The sequence below is a fragment of the Corvus hawaiiensis genome, chromosome 1 (assembly GCF_020740725.1).
Source record: "Corvus hawaiiensis isolate bCorHaw1 chromosome 1, bCorHaw1.pri.cur, whole genome shotgun sequence".
NCBI classification, from domain to species: Eukaryota; Metazoa; Chordata; class Aves; order Passeriformes; family Corvidae; genus Corvus; species Corvus hawaiiensis.
The window spans coordinates 45,282,599-45,304,941 of NC_063213.1; the positions used below are offsets into that span (position 1 = coordinate 45,282,599).

General features: G+C 40.2%; 1 long non-coding RNA gene across 1 annotated transcript in view; it reads left to right on the forward strand.

Annotated features, from left to right (window-relative positions):
* The window catches only part of LOC125335167, a 34,416-nt gene extending 16,759 nt beyond the window's left edge, over positions 1-17,657 (forward strand). Inside the window, exon 4 of the long non-coding RNA XR_007207364.1 lies at positions 17,503-17,657. This is a non-coding gene — a long non-coding RNA (uncharacterized LOC125335167). The remainder of the gene's footprint in view (positions 1-17,502) is intronic.
* Positions 17,658-22,343: the final 4,686 nt, after the last annotated feature.

Sequence of the window (22,343 nt, forward strand, 5' to 3'; positions counted from 1 at the left end):
ATCCCATCTTCTCCCATCCTCACTGCTTTCTGGATCAGCTTTATTTCCTCTGGTGCATCATGGACAGAGTAATCATCCTGCCAAGGTACAGTTTCAAAGCCAGAAACACAGGAGCTGTTTAAAGACAAAATCACCAGGATGTTTTAAGGTAACTCTTGAAAATCATTGAAAAACTAAAGCTGAAAACATGCTCCCCTAAATTGTCTTGGGCCAAAACTCTGGACTGAAAAATACCAACTTAACATGGCTGAATTTGGGTAACTGAAACCGGGATTTATAACTGCTTCAACACTGCTAATGCAGAACATAGTGGGAAAAAACAGTAGCTACTGTGTCTCTTGTGCACATTTTCCATGATCATATTAATTTTATAGCACTGGCACATTTAAAAGAAAACAGGGAAACATCTACTGTATTGTTTTGTAATAGTTTGTTTGGTTGGTTTTTTTAGTAGAAAAATTCCATAGTTCAAAAAGTGTCAGGGCTGACAAGAAATCTGTTATCAGTGAATAAACAAGTTTCCTTGTACATCCAGGTTTTCCATTCACAACCTTGTAAGCATATTTTTGAATACGTGTTTCCTCCTTCATACCTGAAAGTAAATGGTCTGTACTTGCCAACATCCCTTTAGCAACAGGCTCTTAAGAAACAAAGAAACCTTTGGGGACAGGTTTCTGAGCCATGTGCGTGCCCAGGGAGAAGGACAGCTGCATAAAGTCTTTTGCAAGCTGTTGAACTTTTCACAAAGGCATGTAGTGACAGGACAAGGGTGAATGGCTTTAAAATGAAAGAGGGTAGGTTTAGATTAGATATTGGAAAAATTCCTTACTGTGAGGGTGTTGAGGCACTGGAACAGGTTGCTGAGAGAAGCTGTGGATGCCCCATCCCTGAAAGTGTTCAAGGCCAGGTTGGAAGGGGCTCTGAGCAACCTGGTCTAATTGAAGGTATCCCTGCCCATGGCAGGGGGTTGGAAGTGGGTGATCTTTAAGGTCCCTTCCAACCCAAACCATTCTACGATTCTTTGATGATTCTATGATCCATGAAAGTACACATCTATTTATAGCCATCTAAACATTTTCTGAGCACCTCTTTGGCTAAATGAGCAACTTCCCTTTTACATACATTTTCGTTCTTGCTGGAGAAATTATATTAAAACCAAGAAGTTCTTCCTGAGATATGCAAGTCTGCAGCCTCTGGAAGACTCTTTGTTCCTGGAATGGGGTGAGAATGTAATGGCTAAGGAGCACACAGAAAATCCAAAGCAATTTAGGTTTTTCTTTCTGATTTTTAAGAAGGGGTTGATAAAATTTAATATGGATTCCCATCTTCCTGGGCTTATGTAGAATGCCATATGAGAAAAAATGCAAGAGCATCTTTTCTTCATAAAATTTAGAGGGCCTAAGTAGAATTTATTCATTTTAATATCAAGAAGCAACATGATGTTACTTTCTAGATGGTAAAAGGAAAAATGAGCAAAACCCTACAGTCTGGTTTAGTGATGAAGAGCTAGGAGAAGGCTTTTCTTTTTCATGTGCCTTAGATTTTTCTTTAATGTTTGTTTGGGATTAGCTTTAGTTATGCTAATGTTATAGGGTATGTAGTAAATGAAGATGTTTGTTGTGGGAAGGTTTTTATACAAGTATACACTGCTTCCTAGGTCATATTATTTGTTTTTTAAACACTTGCTCTCTGCACTCCCAGAATTTGATACTACTAACATCTCCTGGGCAACTTCTAAAATCTCTCCATTTCCTACTTTTCTCCTTTACAGTTTAAAGAAATTTATGTAAAAAGGGGCCCTAAAGAAGTTACTGCTTTTAGTGATAATCACTGGTGTTAAGAAATCTCTCTGGGGCACCAAATCATCTGTAATACCTGTAATATAAATTATTAACTGAAGGAAAATCAGAAATGAAAAACTTCAGGGAAAAATAATGGCAAAGTAATGATTTGAAATGGTAAAAGAAAAATCACTTGCCTTGTAATTTGTCCTCATAAAAATTCAACCATAATACCCAGTTCCCATGAACAAGTGTGAATAAAACAAATTAAGTTTTCCTAAGATTTGTCTGGTTTATGTGTTTAAACTCTTCTCCTACCATCTTCGTGTAGATGTTACCTTTTTTTCTTAAAAAAAATAAGCTTCCACTGGCTTTCTTGCAAGCCTCTGCTTTGATCTTTTTGTTAAAATAAACACACTCTGTGAAAAGTCCACTTGGATATTTACAAGCCTGTCTGAATGTCTGTCAGAACAAGACAATGATTTCAGTGTTAATGGATTCTTCAGAATGGATAGTATATTATCAACTAACCAGATCTTTTTTGCCTTTTTTCATTCCTTGTTGAAGCCAATATTGTCCTGGTGTTTTGAGGCTTTACTGGTGTTTTGAGCAGGAACAAAATCTTCCAGTGGAGGGATTGAATTTCCTGTATCAGATATATTCACTTTCCTCTAGATCTGTTGTCTCCTTGCATCCCTGAGCAGCAAGACATGATCTTGAGTGAGGCTGAACATTGAAGGAAATGGGGCAGAAGTGTTGGGCTGCACAGGGACAGAGTTCAGAGCCACCACCACCATATGTTCAGGTGGGTTTGCACTGTGGCTGTACTCCTACATTAACAAGTGTTTTATTTGCTTAATTAACAGATGTCATGACTTTTATGCAGCTTTCCTTAATTGTCCCAAAGATGCTTTTAGCTATTAGTTTCCACCCTTGGATTTTGTTGCAGATTCCAGCTGACCTTCTCTGTGGCTATTCACTGCGGGCACGTCACTCCTCTCCTCTTGCATGACATATGAAGAGAAGCTAATTCAAAGCGTTCATTGTTTATGGCTGGGTTTTTTAGTTCCTTTAGCTTCAGGGTTTTAAAGCTGGGGAACAGCTAATCAAAGGCTAGTGCAGAAAACTGATTTCAGCTGTCTTTTCATAGGTTTCACATTTTTTTCAGGCATCTTCTCCCCTCTCTAATGCAGTCCCCTTCCCTAGAACTGAGAAGAAAGCAAAAACAAGTTCAAAAATTTCCAGAAGGCATGCCTAGCTACAGGAAATTAAGGGCTGGTGGGCCATTTTTATTTTTGTGCCCTCCATTCCTTCACTTAAATACTCAGTCATTGCTGATGGTTGCCTTGTGGGCTAACAAATTTTTCTCCAACCTTAAACATGTTTACTGCCTGCTTGTAACCAGGGATGTACATACAGCACTTCAGAGAAAACAGCCCTCTCGATGGCCAGGGCTTAAGCCAAAGCCAGCTACACTTCCCTCTCTTTGTCGTGTTGAAAGGAGAGATCTGTTTCCTTCAACAATACTGTTTATAACTTCACCAGATGAAAACTCTCGTATCCCATTTCCACAGAGACTGAGTGGTATCTATTCACTGGTTACAGAATTAAGAAAACATAACTTAGTTCAGCTTTAATGCTTGCATACACACCATGCAAATTGCCTTCAAATGAGCCAGGAAATTCTAAATATCATCTCATTGCAAAAAAAATTGCTGTCTCCAAAGATCAGTTTAGAAATGTTGTGACCTGTGATGTCCTTTAGTGTTGGCTGCATTTCCCATAAACTATGTGAATTCTGGATGAGATGACTGCTCAGGCTGGAGTTATATTTTCAACACCAAGTAATGAGACAGTTATATCTTCTAAAGTGCCATAAACATAGCAAAATGACTTTTCTAATCATAAGATTACCAATCCAAGCAACCACATCTATATGAAACTCTGCCATGTATTTCAAGTAAATGTACTTTAAATGTGTTGCTTGAATTGGGAGAACATTTCCTATATAAGCCTGATTTGTATTTTTATTTATAGTCCAGTACATTTACCCATTTTTTTCCCAGTGATTTCTGTGTTACCAGAAAGATTATTTCTATGTTACTGGAGAAATTACTTCAGATAAAACAGCCCCCAGCCCCTGGAAACTATCTTACTTTATAATTACCTGGGAACTCAAGAAATAAATCTTCATTGCCTTACACTCAGTGACAGACATCAGTGAGCAGAATGATGAGAGGGAAAATTTGGGGTCCTCATATGGTAAAGAGGGATAGGAACATTTTTCTGTTGTAAATCCTGTACTCCTTGTCTTAGGTGAATATGAAGCATTTCAAGTGCAATGTAATTCTCTGCATCAGAGTCTGATTCTTAAGGTCTCTATTGGCATATTTCAGCTTTGTTACCAGATTAGCAAAAGATCACCTGACGAAGAGGTGAACCTAAATTCTCTCTATACCTCACAGAGAGAGTAGTCACATACATCTTTTAATTTCTACACTTACCTCCCCAGCTGCTTCAGAAAATTATTTCAGAGCAGCAGTCTATCAGGGGATGCTACCATTACTTTTAAAGTGTATGTGACAAATTATTAACCAACTTCCCCAGACTTATTAGAGATAAATTTTAGATAAAGCTTGCTTTACTGCTTTGTTGCACATTGGATTTGTATTTTAAGATTATAGAATTGCCTGGAAAAGATTCTTTTTCATCTTAGCTCCTTCATGGGATGCGTTATTACAATAAGTCCACGAATATATTGTTGGAGCTTTTACAATATTATTGGATTTTCACTGGATTCCCATTTTGGTAGAACAGGCAACAGTTTCTGCTGTTAAACAAGCTTGGATCTTGAAACACGGATTTGTAAAGCCAGGCTCCCAAACATATTTGGAAATTAGCAAATTGACCTGTAACTGAGTCCTGGAGTTATCTGGAAGCTCGTTAGAAGGTGCTGCTAGACATTATGTTTTGAAATAATTTCCTCTATTTTTTTTTTCTATTGGTTGAAAGGTTTTTATTTCTCATCGTTCATTCCATAGGGAAGTAATATTCTATGAGACTTTTTCTGGTTTTCCATTCCCTGACTAGAGAAACTGTGTGATGTGGCTACCTGCAAGGATGATCCAGAGGTGCATAGATATTTTATCTAACCATCTGACCTTAAAAATGCTTCAGAAATGTAGGTGAAAAGCTGCAGGCCAGCTCTTTTTGTGGCCTTCACCCCATTAACCACCACAATTGGATCACATCACCTTGGCTCACACTGCAGGGCTGCCTGGATACTGATGTCTCGTGCTGAAGATCCTTAAGGACTTTCAAGCAAAACTTAAAGCACATTTGACCATCGTCTGGTATCCCCACTGCCTTGCTATACCCAGGAAAAAACACATTCTTCATTTGCCAGGGCTGCTACTTTGTCTCCTTTGTCAACTTGCACTCAATTCACTTTGACATTTTATTATTCTCATGTGCCAAATTGGCCTTATCCTTGCAAGAAACTCTGAAAAGAATCTGAGTCCTTTCTGAAGACTGTGCAATTCTTTGTTCATTAATATAAAGACAACTTTGGAATTAAGTAGAATCAGGAATCAGTCTCCATAGGGGTCTCTGGCAGATAGCTACATTCCTCTGAATTCAACTGCACCTGTAAAATATTCTTAATCTGATTTCTAAGTAGATCCTGTACCAAATTGCTTGCAAAAAGTTGTGTTATTTCTGTAGAATATTACCTGCGTCTCAGATATGGGGGGGAAAAAAAAAAGAAGATGCTTACTTTTCCCAGGTTGGTGCTGTACAAGCTGCTTTTGTAGAAGCCCTATTTAGTGACGGTTTTGCATGACAAAATAGCTAGATTCCTATGACCTTACTTCAACTTGTTCAGCAGAGGAAATACCAGGACCATACTAAAACGCGTCCAAACAATCCGACACAACTTTTTATGAAATCTACCTCTCATATACATGCCATTTATGTATGTAAGAAACGCAAATAATGGAAGACGTTCACTGGAGAATTTAGTTCCTTGAAGCCTTACTTTTTCTTCGTTTTCTTCTCGGCATCTAAAGGAAATCTTCACTTACACTAAAAGTATATAATGCTTTAATCTACCTAAAGGTGTAAATTAAACAGAATTATTAAATTTACTTTGCTGACAGTTAATTGCATATTTTCATTAAACATACTCAAGCTGTGTTTTATTTTTACAGTAACTTAATAAGAGAAAGTAGGCCTACCAAATTTCAATTAGATTTGCCTAGAAGGGAAGGCAAAGAAGAGAGAACAATAAGTATAGGAAATAATTGAATAAAAGATAATGGCAAATAATTTTGCTCAGTAATAAGAAGGTATAGAGACAAAATGGAATTTCCTGGTATCCCAAGGAAAACCTCAAACAAACCACAGCTGAGTGGATGAGAAGTTCACTACTTTTCTATTTCAGCCTATGCTGGATTATTGCTGTGAATGGATTCCACGGGCTGCCTATTTGAGAACTTGTGGTCAGTCCTGCATGCTTTTCACTGAGAGGCCAATGTTTAAATAACAAAAATGCATTGAGAAGAGCAGTAAAAAAAAAGCTTTAGGGAATTCTGTAGTAGAAAACCCTATTTGCCTGAATTAATTACAATACCATGTGAAGAGAGAGCGCAGAATTATGGGTTAAGGTTGTTCATTTAAAGAATAGGGTTTTGTCAGGGTAAAGTCTAATTAAGTGTGTGGAGACGAGAGGGAAGAGTCAATGTTTGCTTTCATTTGTTATCTTTTGATACCCCTGCCAGACAGCTCAAGATAATATCCAGTGCCCTAACAGTGGGTCATTTTGCTTCTCCACACCGTATTGTTATCCCTGCTGTAAGCTCTTTTTTTGTAGAGACAAGTATCTTTGCACATGTAAAGACCTTAGCAAGCTGCAGAAAATTCAGCCATCAGTAACAGCATAGCTCTGGGAAACGTTCACAAATTAACCAGCTGAGGGAGCACAAGGCATCGGTTTTTCAGCAACAGCACAATGGACTTCAGGGACTTCTAGAAGAAACAGTGTGGTAATTATTATGTCTGCTTCACTTAATTTTCTGTGAAACATCTGAGGGTCCTTTTTCTCTTGTGGAATAGTTTGGGTCAGGATTAATTTTTTGGAGGGGGTCAGAGGTGATTTTTAAAGGACATGGCTGATCTGCTCCTTTATTTAACATACTGGTCTAGAATATATATGTATATATATTTAATTGAAACCAGGTAGACAGTGTTTGATCTTAAAGGTCTGAGGTGAAATCACCTGAAGATAATGGCAAAGTATAATTTATGGGATTAGAACCAAGTGTTGATCCTTGCTCTAAATACATAGTTGCATTAACATGCAAATATAGTAATAGTTGTATCATATCAGATCTAAAGCCTTCTCAGCCCGTGATCCTGCCCGTGGCAGCCAAGCAATAACAACACCTGCAAAAGCAGGACAAGCAATCTGGGGCCCAGAGAATTCTTGAACTAGTTGGAGCATTTAATACAGATTTGACAAAATAATTAGGCAACTAAGCCGACAGAAGAAGAGTCGGTCTATCTTTCAGTGTGCGCTAGCCAAATTTTGCTGTTCTGTAGGACAGAAGCAAGCCAAGGTCTTGTCTTCAGCTCTAAACTGCCAGGTGTCCATGCAGGGATGTGCTGTGCTGCAGCTGGAGGTAGTGTGGGGTTCCTCTGCAGAAAAGCCTTTTGAACTTGCTCTGCAGCCCACGATTATGCAGATAGGCAGTGCTGGGAGAGGCGGTGAGAGTAACTGCTACCACATGTGAAACTCTGGTCCCAGGATATTGTTTTCATTATAGTTTTGTTCTCTGGAGCTACTCGGACTCTGAAGTGTCAGATTCCAGTTTGATTTCTTCATTAGGAAAGCCACTGCTTCAGTAGTAATGAACAACAGAAAGCACAAAAACACTCTGACAGTGGTTGGTTTTGTTTAAAAATGCTAGCATGGGTTAGACAGTGTCTAACACTGATGCCTGGGACAGGTTCCTTTCATTATGCTTTGCATTTCTGGAAAATAGTTCAGCCTGTTTTCTTAGAAATTGGTTAATCCATACAGCATAGGTCAGAAAAGACATATAAACTAGTAATGCTGCTTCTTTTTGAGAAGCAGTAAAACAGACTCTACTCTTTGTAAAGGACTCAAAGTATGCTGCCATTCTGATTACCTAGCGACATAACCTGTTTACACATTAGAGTAAAACTGGTCTCCCATTTCCTGGAACAGAAACCTGTTCTCATGTTCCTATAAAGCACTGTCCACCTCCAGAACAAAATATAACACCTTCAGATTTTTTGCTCATAGGAAATGTTATAGGCTACCTGGATTTTTATTGTGTTGAACTTATATGTCTTTCTTCAGATTTATGAGAGTAAATAAGCCCTAGTTCACTGTTCTTTGCCTTTTCCTTAAGGAAATTATGCTGAACTTTTTTTTCTTTCACTTGTTTGTTTGTGCTGCAGGAAATTTCTTCTCTTCTTGCCTTGGGCAAAAGTGGAGTTATGGTAATGAAAATAGGCACATAGTAAAAAAAAGGGGAAAATCTTTGTTCTAGAAGAAATAATAAGGAATGCTTTAAAGGTAGATTAAATCCATTTTAACTACTAAAACTTTATTCCATGGTCTCTGCTTGTGAGAACTAAACTCCTTTTGATAAGAAAAATGCTTTCTTTTGGCCTTGTATAATTAATCTGGGAAAACGGATAGGTGGATTTGGAGGTGCTGGTGAAATGTGAGGATTAAATTTTGAAATTTGACCAGCAGTGTTGGGAAGACAAAGAGGTGGTTGAACAAGCAGGGACATCTGCAGCTGCCAGCACAGGTAGGCTGCATTCTTCTGCCAGAATGAGACTCTTCACCACTGCCCCCACTTTTCTAGCATCAAGAACAATGAAGCAGCTTGGGATCAGATTTTGCAAGGAAAGTCAAGTCATTTTGCTAGTGCTGCAAGGGTTTTCTAACTTGATGACGAGATTAGCATGATTTAGGACCTTTATGCTGACATGAGCAGAGATAGAGGCAAGCAAAGGTAATGTTTATGTACCACATGCTTTTTGAAGCATTTCTCTTTTTCCAGCTTGACCAGAATTACTATATTCCTGCCAGATTCAGTTTGTGCCAGCTGCTTCTCATTCAGCATTTGATTTCCTGAAGATACCATGGCAAAGTCACTGTATGAAACAGGAAATTTAGAACAGAGACAAGTGAGTTTTGCTCTATTATTTGGTGGGTCACTGATTTTAACTGACCTTAGCAGCAAAACTTTCCTATCAGAGAGCCCAAAGGGTACGTTAGGAGGGAAATAGTGGACCTCTACCATTTTCAGCTCATATAAGACTCTGAAATTACATGCATGGAAGTTGTGCACACCCTGTTCTCATAGGACTCTGGTCCAGAGGCCGTTGGCTCACTGGACCTGAGTCTTAAGCAAAGAGAGGGAAGGGCAATCCATCAGTCTCCTAAATGATGGCAACGTAGGACACCACACAGAAAGGTAAAGAGGCCAGGCCTGTGTAGAAAGTGTTGCTGGCATAGTTATGCCGTGAATAGCCACCTACACACATAAGAAAGTTCTCATGGGCTTGAGCCTGTATAATGATGCCAAAAAGAGCCACCTAACCCAGTCAGTCCTTTCTTTTCCTCAGGATCATGCATCTCCTGACTGGATGAATATGGGAAATGAGCACAAGTGTTTTCCCAGGAGAGTGGTTGGGATCAGCTGGGGACAAGGAGGAGATCGCAGGTTTAAGCTCCTCAGGGAACTGCAGTGTACAGTGTGTCATTCCCAAAATACCCTTGCAGCATAGTGACCTCCATGCCTGCCCAAAGTCCCAAGGGAGGTACCATGTCAGTGTGGTCTTGCTGGTGGCTGAATCCCTCTTCCCTTCCATCCATGGCTGCTTGCACAGCAGCACGATGCTACTGTGGCTAATATGGTTCTGGGACCTGTCCCAGTGCAGCCATCAGAGCTTGCTCAAGGGTCATTAACCAGGTAAATAAATAGAAGGGTTTTAATCATATAATGAACCTCACCTGAGGAGAGGAATAAGTTGCCAGATTCATATATTTGCAAGCTACAGATTTCAAAGCCATTTCTCCTCATCCTCTCAGTTCATGGAAAAGAGTATTTTCTTTCTTCCTTCCCTCTTTTAGGGCATAGAGATGTGTTAGAAAGAAAGTTTTCCTCTGTGTAATTTTCCTGATCTGCTTTACTCTGTTCTCAAGCCAATGCCAGAGCTGGCTCAAAGGAAATGATGGAAAAGGAGAGCAAGGCCTGTTTGTGAGCAGTTTGCACAGAGTGGCTCAGCTGTATCATAAAGCTACACCTTGGGCTCATTGGGATGAATAGGGCAGTTCATGGGTCCGAGTGCTGCTGTTCCAGGTGCTCTGCACCTGTTGTTCTGCTCAGACATTGGCCTTTTTCTTTGCAGCCGTAACCACTTTAGACACTGGTTAAATAGACCTAATGTTGTGCATGGTGAATTAGGAGCTTGAAAACAAAGCTGGTATGTCAAGCTTCTGTGTTCCTTGATAATGACTAAAGTCATTCTGAAAAATTACTTTTAAAGGACCAGATTTCTATGTGGACCACCCAATTTCCATTGTATGTAATGAGATATTTTTATTCAAATCCTCCAGGTGATTAGATAGTTTTGCCCATAAAACATGGAATCCCTTTGGTTATGACATTAAGTATAATTTTTGCTCATTAGGAATAGATTAGGTGAATGCTGCAAGAAAATAGAAACGAAAAAGACCAGGAACCTATAGTTGCCTAATCAAAGCTGAATTTAAAAATGTTTCTAGGCAGTCTAACAGAGAAATCCTTCAACCCTAACACAAAACGGACCATGTGATCTCATTTTAAATCTCATTCACTCAATCAACCTAGTGCTTCCTCCAACCTTAGGATGGGAAATCTACAACTATTATCTGGTGCTAAATTCACACCTATAATCCTATCTCCCAGATTATTATCAACTTCAAAGAAATTGCTTATGGATGTGGGTGGCATGAAATTTACCTTTTCTTTGTGTCTCTATTCTCGTTGCAATTAAGTAGACTCATTTATCCTACTTTGATAAAAGCCATTTTGCAAATTATTTTCTGATAGATTTATACCTCTAGTAGCTGTCAAAAAAATTCAGACACCACCAAATTGATTCTCTGTTTTGTTGAATAATATGTGTTCTAACACATTCAGGTCTTTGTTAGTTACCAAAAGCAAATGAAAATTATCTTTTAGTAGTAAAATATCCCTTCTCCAGGAACCAGTACTGCATTTTGCATGTCTGTCTGAAAGATGTTGGTTGCAGAGTCGCCTCAGTGATGGGCTCGCGGGACAAGGGGTGGAGAGGCACGTCCAGCAGCTGGCTGCGCAGGCCCTTGAAAGTATCCAGAAGAAGAAATGGAGAGATGCCACTAAAGTACATGCTGAAGGACCTTGAGTTGGCCTTCTGCAATTAAAACCATCTGAGAGGCTGGGGGTCAGAAAGGGGCGTGAGGGAGGTCAGGAGCCGTCTGGAAAAGGTGTCCCTTGCAGCGGCGCCGAGGGCAGAGAGGCAACCAAAGGGAAAGGAAGAGCTGGCCTCAGTGTTTGCTTTGGCCTAATTTCAAACAGAGCCCCTTCAGAATCTGTTTATACAATCCTGTCCTTCAAGAGCTGTTTTAATTTCTTTAACTAAGGCTCTGTGAGCCCTGAAGGTTTGACTTATCCCATGGAAATCAGAACATATGCAGTCTAGAGAGAGTTGATGTGAGTTTGACCACATGATTTATGAGTTTCACATTCAGAAGCAGTGTCTCTCTTTTAAGGCACTGCTGAGCAGAGATCTCGAGGAAGCATTGAGCTCTCTGATGGATACCAGGTCATAGCTGTTAGAGCTTATGGCACAGACATTTTCTAAGTACAAAGTAATATACTGCCAATAAGTTACAGCAAGCTCTACAATCATAATCCTATAATTTGTATGCCTAATGTGTAACTATGCTTTTCAGCAAGTATTTTCACATCATATTTATAACTGTTGCTCATCTCTTGTAGCTGGGCTACTACGCATTTAATATGCAGAAATCTGTCCCTCATTAACGTTAGCAAAAGACAGCAATAAATAAGACAAATGCTACAATTGAAAAAAGCCTCTGCAGCATTATTATTAGCTTTCCAAGAAGTCTGGCAGTACACTACTCATTTTGGAAAGGAACAATTAGCCACTTTGATAAGGCTGGAGCATGAAACATATCCATCACAGTGAAATGTTTTGATTGACATGAGTCCTGAGAGCTGGACACCTGCCTCCAAGTCTGGAAACTTCCTGCTTGATCTGGGACAAAACACGAAGGCTGTGCTCAGAGTAAGACTTCAGAAAACCAGGCACTTGCTATCAAAATTACTTTCTCCTGGTCCAACAGCACAGTGTCAGCCCTCTCAGCAGCCAAGGCAGGCCATCATCCCACTACACAGCCAGCCTGGGAGCAGCCCGTCCATAGCACTGGGACAGCTGTGTCAGGGACATTGAGATGTTGATATAACTCTGCCACTCAGCTAGGAGGTGAAGAAAATAGCCTGGTAAAATTGCGTATGACCTAGAGGCTTCTGACAGCATGTGTTGATGTGTCTTGTTTGGCTTTGGGGGAAATCACTTGCATAAAGCACACATTTTGCTGATACAGCTGCATATGTGCAAATAATCAACTGCTGTAATATCCCCATTTCTCAAAATTTGTGAAATCTCTCAGTTAGGTAAAGCATAGATTCACCTGACACAGATTCCCTCTTAGGCACAATGCTGGCTGTTTCCAATTACCTCAGTGCCTTTAAAGGCCTGCATTGAGGCCGTAGGGCCCCATGTGCTCGTGTCCCCCTGTAAAGTAGACAAAGGTGTGTGTTTCATCTCGCAGGAATGCTACAAAGACAAATTCTTTAAAGACAATTCAGTGTTCAGACACTGTAGGAGCGAGGTCAGATAAACACCTGTATATCTACGTCCCCATATAGGCAGCTTGTCATTTCTTCAAAAATTCTATCTGCCGTTGTTCACCTCCAGTGAGAAGATACTTGTATGGCTGAATACAAAGTTTGGCTCCTGTTTGGGGATTTTGGGATATTCAGCTCTAAAAGTGTAACAGGGAACATATTTCAAAGGCCTATAGTTTTGTTTGTATCTTTACTTACAGAAGCCAATTCCAAACCTACCAAATAAAGGACTTTACCTTTCCCAAAAAACCTTTCCTCTCTGTGTTTCAGACTTGCACTGTTGGTAATGCTTCCCCCAGGATGGCTTGCCAGGGCATACTGCTGGCTCCTGCTGAGCCCAATGCTGACCAGTACCTCCAGATCCCTTTCTGCAGGGCTTCTCTTTCTTTCTCTTATGTTGCAACACACATGGAAAATAAATGTTTTGAATAACAAGGTGTCAAATAGAGAGAAAACAAATGTTTAAAGGTGGCTTTCATAACCTTGCAATAAAAAGAAAAAAAAAAAAAAAGACAAAAAAAAAAGCTGATTTACACTATTTGATCCATTAATCATTGTCTCAGTAGAAATGATGTGTGAATTCTTAAAAGGAAGCTTTTTTTTTGTCTCTGATGTAGTATATTCAAGAGAGTCTTCCACATATTACACTGGTGTGAGTAATAAAAGCTGTCACAGTATGCTAGAAAAGGGATATTTGTTCAGGCCAGAAGTTCAGTGTCACTGTGAAGGTATCAATAATCTCTTTTTTCTGAGCCTACTGTTTTAGGCTATAACCTTAAAGGACTAACTTGTGACAGAAATGTCATAGAACAATACAAGATGTTCCAGATCAATTCTAAACCCAACTTGATGCTTTTTCATATGACCACAAGCTTTGGTGTTTAGAAATGGAAGGCCTGCTGGGGAAGCCAAAGTGAAAAACTGAGCAATTTTAGAAGAGATTTAATGTATCCGATAAGGCCTCTGTTAAAACAGTGAAATAAATCATGCTATCACTCACCTTAAATTTCTTATAATCACCAAGACTAAATCTAAACAAGGTAAAAGACTTTGATGCCATGATGATTTTTTGCCTTTTCTTTTATATCCCTGTTACACCTTTTTACAACTTCTGTATTCTTAGTGTTTTTTAGCCTACAATAGTGGACTTGTTTGTCAAGCTAAGAGACTAAATATTTTTAGAAGCTTCGTAGCTACGGATCAGTGTGCCCCAGACCCCAAGGCCCTCTCCAGAACACATTCTGTAAACTAAGATAGAACCATCCAGGAGAAGGTTCCTTGGGGAGGGGGGGCTCACTTGAGCCTCTCATTGGGGAATCTTTGATAGATATGCTAATTAGTAACACCTATAATGTTATACCCGACTGTTGTGGGTGTGCATTGCGGTGTGCATTGGGGTGCATTCCACCTGGGCGTGGTGCACCTAAGGATCCTTAAAATAAATACAGACATGAAACCCCTTTTTCCCTTCTAACCCTGTTTGACTCTTGATTTTAAGGCCAGGAAAAGGCATCAACTTCACAGCAATGTATGCCAGGCCATTTTGTAAGACAAATTCAAACGTAGGGACTGCTTATTTTTTATGGTAGAAGCTTGGGACAAATTATAATTCAACACTTACTGGTTGCTGTAGAGGAAAATAAATTGCATTACCATTGTTTTGAATGAGAAGTTTTGTGATGGTCAGCTAACACTCAACATAGTTGAAATTTTCTTACAGTACAATCATAAAATAATAGTTGAAACTACCTATAAACCTATTCTTGAAGCTGTAAATTATCTGAAAAACCTTCATTTTTGCTCTATTTATTTGCATTGTGCCTGGAATAATGGAATTTGTCTTCTAATGAGTATTTTTTTACTGCAAGGATAACACAGGTAAGTATAGTCCACTTCAGCTCTGCAGGGACTCATTACTCATAAACACGTGTACACCTTCCCTTAGCCCTATTTTTAGGGCTGGAAAAAAAGCAGATCCCTTTGAAAAACATTAATTTCAAGTCTTTTGAACTAAAATCCAAACTGGAAAGCTTCTCTGAGAACACCTTGAACTGGGCATGAATTTAAGGACTGCTGAATGCAGGCTTAAAAATGCCATGAATTCATACAGATCTAACTATTTCAAATTGAATTGTACCCAGAAACTAAACTATACAGAATCTAGTGTTAAGGAAGTGGGGGAGTGGAGGTGCAGGAGGAGAATGAGGAAGAAAGGGAAACTCCACTGTTCATGGGAGAACAAAATAATTCAATTCAGACTGAATTTTCTCTGGGGTTGAGTGCAGACCTTAGTCCACTATAGAGAACGAAAGACAGAAAGGAGTGTTTGATGACTGTGAGTAAATATAAGTAATTACAAATCTTAACAGACCTGTCCTACACTGTATGAATAGTCCTAAATTAGCTTCCATGGAGAATAGATAACCTTTGACTCCTCCCTATACTAGAGCTAGGCTGCAAATATGAAACTGCTTAAATTAAAAAGTAATTCAATTCCATCCAGGTATGAGGGAACATTTTGTGCCATATTATTGAACTAGTAATATGAAAGTGTTCTCTCACTGTGGATTTGATATAAAAAATGTAAACAGTCATTTAATACTAATACTTGGAAGGAGATTGAAAATTAAACTTAACAGAAAGTGACTTAGAAAACAAATTCATGTAGAAAAAATTTTTTTATTTTAGGGGTTATATTTTAAATACACCCATCCATCTTGGTTTACAGTTATTGTTTCTCCAGATATTATCAGGTTGGCTATGTAATAATACAAACCATCTTCCTTCCCTCTCCAAGAATATTAAAGAATATATTAACATCTATAATGTCTTTCATTGCCAGGCAAGCTCTCAGTATGACTGAAACAAATGACCTTGCTATGCCATCCAGTTGGTGTACAAGCAGAAAAACATGTTTTAATGTAAACAAATGTCTTATTCTTTTACCGGCCCTAGGAAATAGCCTAAATGCAGCTAGTGTAAAATTTGGTTTATCCTTGCCACATGGTCATGCTTTTCCGTGTATGTTGATCCAAGTGAAGGAGGAACTTCACTGATTTCAAAGAGGCTACTCAAGCACATAATATTTGACTTACATACTTGACATACATGTGTAAGCTTAGACTATCAGACACTGTTCGTAAGGACAGTTTGATACATTAATGAGTTTATTGATAGTTTTTTTATCCAAGCCCAGTCACTTTTTTTACTAGAGCTTAGTCTCAATCAGGAGAGGAGTTCCTTTCCATGCACATCAGAAACAGCTTAATTGAATGGTCATGGTCTCACCTCTTCTCCACTTCAGTGTGTGTGAAGGCATTTCCCCTTACTGCAGGGGTTATTTGAGGACTGCTGTGGACTCACTCAGAATTGCTGTGACCAGCATAAATGATAAGGATTGTGGTCTGATCTTGGTGCCTGAAGTCAAACCATTGAAAACTGCTGCTCATGTTTTTTTGGTGTTTGGATATGAAATTAGGGACTGAAATGATGTGATCTGATCATATACCCCATAACTGGTGTAATCCTTTCTAGAGAGAGGATCATTCTGAATTTTCACAATAATGAGCCAAAATTTTTTTGTGAGTCATAACTGCATTTTTGGGCCCCCACATAAATCCTCTTTTTGAGAAAATTCTTAGCTCGAAAGTGATATTATAGGCATCATTTGTTGGTTACTGGTTTATTTAAGTCTGTCAGAAGATGTTTATACTCTCTATGGAATTATCCAAAAAGGGAAAAACCAATTCTTAAAAGACTCCTAGTTGTAAGTGTTGCATCTGAAAGGATATTAGCTATATGATATGGGCTGACAGCAGGTTATTATTTAAATGACTGAAGGAAGATACAAACTCACCTCAAACTTTGGATATTTTGCTAGAAAGAGATATTTACAAGACAAACATTTTAATTTATAGTTCAAGTGATTCAGCCATTTTGTATAAACTACATTTTTGCATCCCATGATGTAGTCCAGAAGCAAAGCCTTATGTGTGACCTTGTGACCATGGAGTTCAAATAACCAGGAATAGGCTAAAACACTGCTGGGAGCGGGTTTGATACAATTAGCTTCAATTCATTGCCTGGCATGCATAAAATGTAAATTTAAATAGCTATTCACCCCCTGTCTCACAGAGTGGGAGGAAAGACAATGTGTATCACCTTTGCTTCCCTGTGGCATTTTCTCTTGAGAGAAAGTGGGATTGCAGACGTGGTATCTGAAGCATGACTCTTTTGCAAAGAAAATCTTTCACCTTCTTTTCTATTGGAAAACATGTAATTCTGTGGATCACGAGAGGTATTTGGGTTACTTTGCTGTTGCTGTTTTCTCTCTTCTGACAAAAATTATGATGAAATGCATCAAATTATTTAGAACTTTGAAGTGCTGAAGAGAGATTTCAAAAATCAGGAGAGGCTTTTCTTTATTTATGTGATAATCGTGGTGCTGGAAATAGGAGCTGATCGCGCTGTTTGAGGTACTTTTTATTCTGTTCACAGAAACTTTCCCCTGAAACAGGAGCCTGAAGACTAGAGTGATTTTGCAAACTTTTCCTTGTTCCCAGACTGAATAACTTCACCCATGTGAGAAACCGCACTTTGCGCAACAGGACTGTAGTTGCAAAATTTTTAACTGAAAATATGATGAAGGCAATAAAGCCTTGTTAGCTGCATTAATGCATACAAGAGCTTCTAACTACATTGTCTCTGGTCTTGTTTCTGTGCAGAAATAAGTTTCCCGGCTGCTTACATATTGCCTATATCCCATCTCCAAGCCATGCACAGATCATTGATCCAGACACTGAGGAGTTTTTACCAAAAGTTACTGTTGCATCACGAGGAATGGATCCAAGATAAACTGTTGGTTTTGCTTGATCTGGTAACCTGCTGTCTTTGTAATTAGAAAATACAATAAACTACTTGGTGGCTTCTGGAAATTTTTTCTGGAAATTTTTTCCTGAAAGGAATACACACAAACACACACAGACACACACACACAGACACACACACACATGCTCCTCTTGTCCCAGTCAGTAGATGGAAGCTGCAGCCCAGAGGCTTTTGAGTGAAATATCCTTGCTCTTAGGAGGAAAGTGGGGAATAAAAAAAACTCCGCCAAGCATCTGAACTCTGACCAGACTCAGCTGTAGTCAAGCACCACTAATGCACCTAAAAATACAGCTGGATTTATAATACAGCTTGCTGGAACTCACTGTGTGGGATATGTGAAGGAATGTCCTGTAATAACTGCTGTGATGGGTCCTGGGGCCCTCTGCTCTGTTATCAGGGCATAAGCGGCTGTGGATGAAGTACATGCCCAGAGCTTTTTTGTTTGGTACTTGAAAGTACACCAGAAAACACCCACAGCATTCTCAGAAACGCTGCTTGTTGTATCACTCTCCTTGCAAGCAATTGTGTTTTTTTAGAGAATCTAATATAAATAAAGCAGCCTTCATTTTATGTGAAAACTTAAGGTTTCCTTCTCCCTCCAACTCCACAAAAAAGCTGCAGTGATGTCCTTGACCCAGCGAAATGAAGACAGGGGAGGCAGTGATGCAGCCCAGGTTGTCAGGGGGGGAATTCTTCGGAATTCAGCCCCTGAACCATCAGTGCCAGGGTGGAGGGTGTGACAGGACCCGCATCACATTAGGATGACATAAACACACAACTCAGCTGCCCTCTGGGATTGCAGGGCCAAAACTATCCCCTCAGTTCATACATCTGTGGGATCTGCCCTAGGAAATGGTTGTTCTCTGCTCATCATTAGGTGATGAGGAGGACACAGGAGGTGACTTGGGTCTAGAATGTGTCCCTAACACACACCATATGAGCAATCATCTGCATTTATGCATCTGGTCAGAGATGGGTTATTCATCACCCCAAAAGGCAGACTGTAGTTCTTGAATATACTGCTCATTGTGTCTGTTTTTAAAGTTGCAGAATTGCAGACATATACAAAGCCAGTAGCACTTACGTACTCAGCAGGTGGAGCCGACACTCTCCAGGATGAAGGTGGCTGATGTTGTTTTACTGGTGCTTTTTGTTTTGCAGAGTGTCCTTTAGCAGCTGCTCCAGCTGACTGTCTCGCTGCAAAGTTATTACACTTTGCCACTGGCAGTATGGGTACCCTGAAGAGTTTCTGGCTTCCCTTAATTGAACAGAAGAAACTAATTTAAATTTTATAAAATATAATCAGTTTGACTACCTCTACCAGGAATTCTGTAATTGATACTATGAATAAATTATGGGATGCAATTGTGAGAGTTCCTAATTACAAAGCTTCTTAGCTGCACAATTTCTGTGCAGATGAGTGATACATGTTTTGTCCTCCAAAATGGAGCACAATTCTTGTCATGGAATATATCGTGCATGCTGCAAGCTGAAAGCAAGGACTGAACAAGCGCAGGGGACTGAACACTTGCTGGGGCAGGTATCACTCAGCTTATCTGTGCAGAATGCAAATCCAAAACAAAGCAACTGGTTCAGGCTCGTTCAAAAGCCAGAAGGGGTTTAAACTTAGTGATTACAATTAGCTCGAGCCCTGTGCAATATGCTTTGGTTTTGTACATGTCTGAATTAATTTCCAGCCACTGTCATGTTTTACTGCTGCTCAGTGTAAGTTTCTTTCTCTCCCAGCAAATTTTTCATTAAGAAATAACTCAGTCACTTCTCTCTCCTCTTCTTAGATGAGTCACTTCCTCATGTATGAATCAAATTTTGCTTTCAAATGTTTTGTTAAGTACAAATGACATCACATACTTGAAATGTAAAGGGGAAAATTTAGAATATGACTAGATTTAAATTTATTTGGCATAAAACTTAAATAAGAGTAAATAAATATCTTTGATGAAATGTAACCTTATTCACTAAAAATGTCTTCGCTATGAATAGCAACACAGACCTTTAAACATCTCCTTTTGTTAAAAATCAGTGAAATCTCATGTATTATCTGTACCTAGGGGATGTATAACGGTTGTGTTTTCCCATGTCTCACTGAGATGAGCTTCTTCACTTTAACAGACTTTAATCCCATGTAAAACTGCTTCTTTGTGTACTTCCTGACTCAATAGGCAGTATCGGCATGATCAAATTAAAGAGGCCAGAGGCTATTTAATACCCCTGCAGCAAAACATCCTAGCTCATCTTGTATCCCTATACCTATTATCTCTTCCTTCCCAAAACCAGGGTCTGCCCACAAACTACCTTCCTTGCCACTGCTGAGAAGGCAGTGCCCGTCAGGCAGCTCCTGCCATAGGGCTATCCCAGGTGCCAGAGTCTGCTGCTCAGCACAGACAAAAATCCTGACTGTGATGGAGCTGTGTGGGTGAACTCAAGGGCAGTGCTAGAATTCATACCCCGTCCTTGGCTCGTAACAGGGGTGCAGCTACTGGATGTGAAGCTGGGAGGGAAGGAAGGAAGGAAGGAAGGAAGGAAGGAAGGAAGGAAGGAAGGAAGGAAGGAAGGAAGGAAGGAAGGAAGGAAGGAATTCGGAAGGAAGGAAGGAAGGAAGGAAGGAAGGAAGGAAGGAATTCGGAAGGAAGGAATTCGGAAGGAAGGAAGGAATTCGGAAGGAAGGAAGGAATTCGGAAGGAATTCGGAAGGAAGGAAGGAAGGAAGGAAGGAAGGAAGGAAGGAAGGAATTCGGAAGGAAGGAATTCGGAAGGAAGGAAGGAAGGAAGGAATTCGGAAGGAAGGAAGGAATTCGGAAGGAAGGAATTCGGAAGGAAGGAAGGAAGGAAGGAAGGAATTCGGAAGGAAGGAAGGAATTCGGAAGGAATTCGGAAGGAAGGAAGGAAGGAAGGAATTCAGAAGGAAGGAAGGAATTCGGAAGGAAGGAAGGAATTTGGAAGGAATTCGGAAGGAATTCGGAAGGAAGGAAGGAAGGAAGGAATTCGGAAGGAATTCGGAAGGAAGGAAGGAAGGAAGGAATTCGGAAGGAAGGAAGGAATTCGGAAGGAAGGAAGGAAGGAATTCGGAAGGAAGGAAGGAATTCGGAAGGAAGGAATTCGGAAGGAAGGAAGGAAGGAAGGAAGGAATTCGGAAGGAAGGAAGGAATTCGGAAGGAAGGAAGGAAGGAATTCGGAAGGAAGGAAGGAATTCGGAAGGAATTCAGAAGGAATTCGGAAGGAATTCGGAAGGAAGGAAGGAAGGAAGGAATTCGGAAGGAAGGAAGGAAGGAAGGAATTCGGAAGGAAGGAATTCGGAAGGAAGGAAGGAAGGAAGGAATTCGGAAGGAATTCGGAAGGAAGGAAGGAATTCGGAAGGAAGGAATTCGGAAGGAAGGAAGGAATTCGGAAGGAAGGAAGGAAGGAAGGAAGGAATTCGGAAAGAAGGAAGGAAGGAATTCGGAAGGAAGGAATTCGGAAGGAATTCGGAAGGAAGGAAGGAAGGAAGGAAGGAAGGAAGGAAGGAAGGAAGGAATTCGGAAGGAATTCGGAAGGAATTCGGAAGGAATTCGGAAGGAATTCGGAAGGAAGGAAGGAATTCGGAAGGAAGGAAGGAAGGAATTCGGAAGGAAGGAAGGAAGGAATTCGGAAGGAAGGAAGGAAGGAAGGAAGGAAGGAAGGAAGGAAGGAATTCGGAAGGAAGGAAGGAAGGAAGGAAGGAATTCGGAAGGAAGGAAGGAATTCGGAAGGAAGGAAGGAAGGAAGGAAGGAAGGAATTCGGAAGGAAGGAAGGAATTCGGAAGGAAGGAAGGAAGGAAGGAATTCGGAAGGAATTCGGAAGGAAGGAAGGAATTCGGAAGGAATTCGGAAGGAAGGAAGGAAGGAATTCGGAAGGAAGGAATTCGGAAGGAAGGAAGGAAGGAATTCGGAAGGAATTCGGAAGGAATTCGGAAGGAATTCGGAAGGAATTCGGAAGGAAGGAAGGAAGGAAGGAATTCGGAAGGAAGGAAGGAATTCGGAAGGAATTCAGAAGGAATTCGGAAGGAATTCGGAAGGAAGGAATTCGGAAGGAAGGAATTCGGAAGGAATTCGGAAGGAAGGAATTCGGAAGGAAGGAATTCGGAAGGAAGGAATTCGGAAGGAAGGAAGGAAGGAAGGAATTCGGAAGGAAGGAATTCGGAAGGAAGGAAGGAAGGAAGGAAGGAAGGAAGGAAGGAAGGAAGGAAGGAAGGAAGGAAGGAAGGAATTCGGAAGGAAGGAAGGAAGGAAGGAAGGAATTCGGAAGGAAGGAATTCGGAAGGAAGGAAGGAAGGAAGGAAGGAAGGAATTCGGAAGGAATTCGGAAGGAATTCGGAAGGAATTCGGAAGGAAGGAAGGAAGGAAGGAAGGAAGGAATTCGGAAGGAAGGAAGGAAGGAAGGAAGGAAGGAATTCGGAAGGAATTCGGAAGGAATTCGGAAGGAATTCGGAAGGAAGGAATTCGGAAGGAAGGAATTCGGAAGGAAGGAAGGAATTCGGAAGGAATTCGGAAGGAAGGAAGGAATTCGGAAGGAATTCGGAAGGAATTCGGAAGGAAGGAAGGAAGGAAGGAATTCGGAAGGAAGGAAGGAAGGAAGGAAGGAAGGAAGGAAGGAAGGAATTCGGAAGGAAGGAATTCGGAAGGAAGGAAGGAAGGAAGGAAGG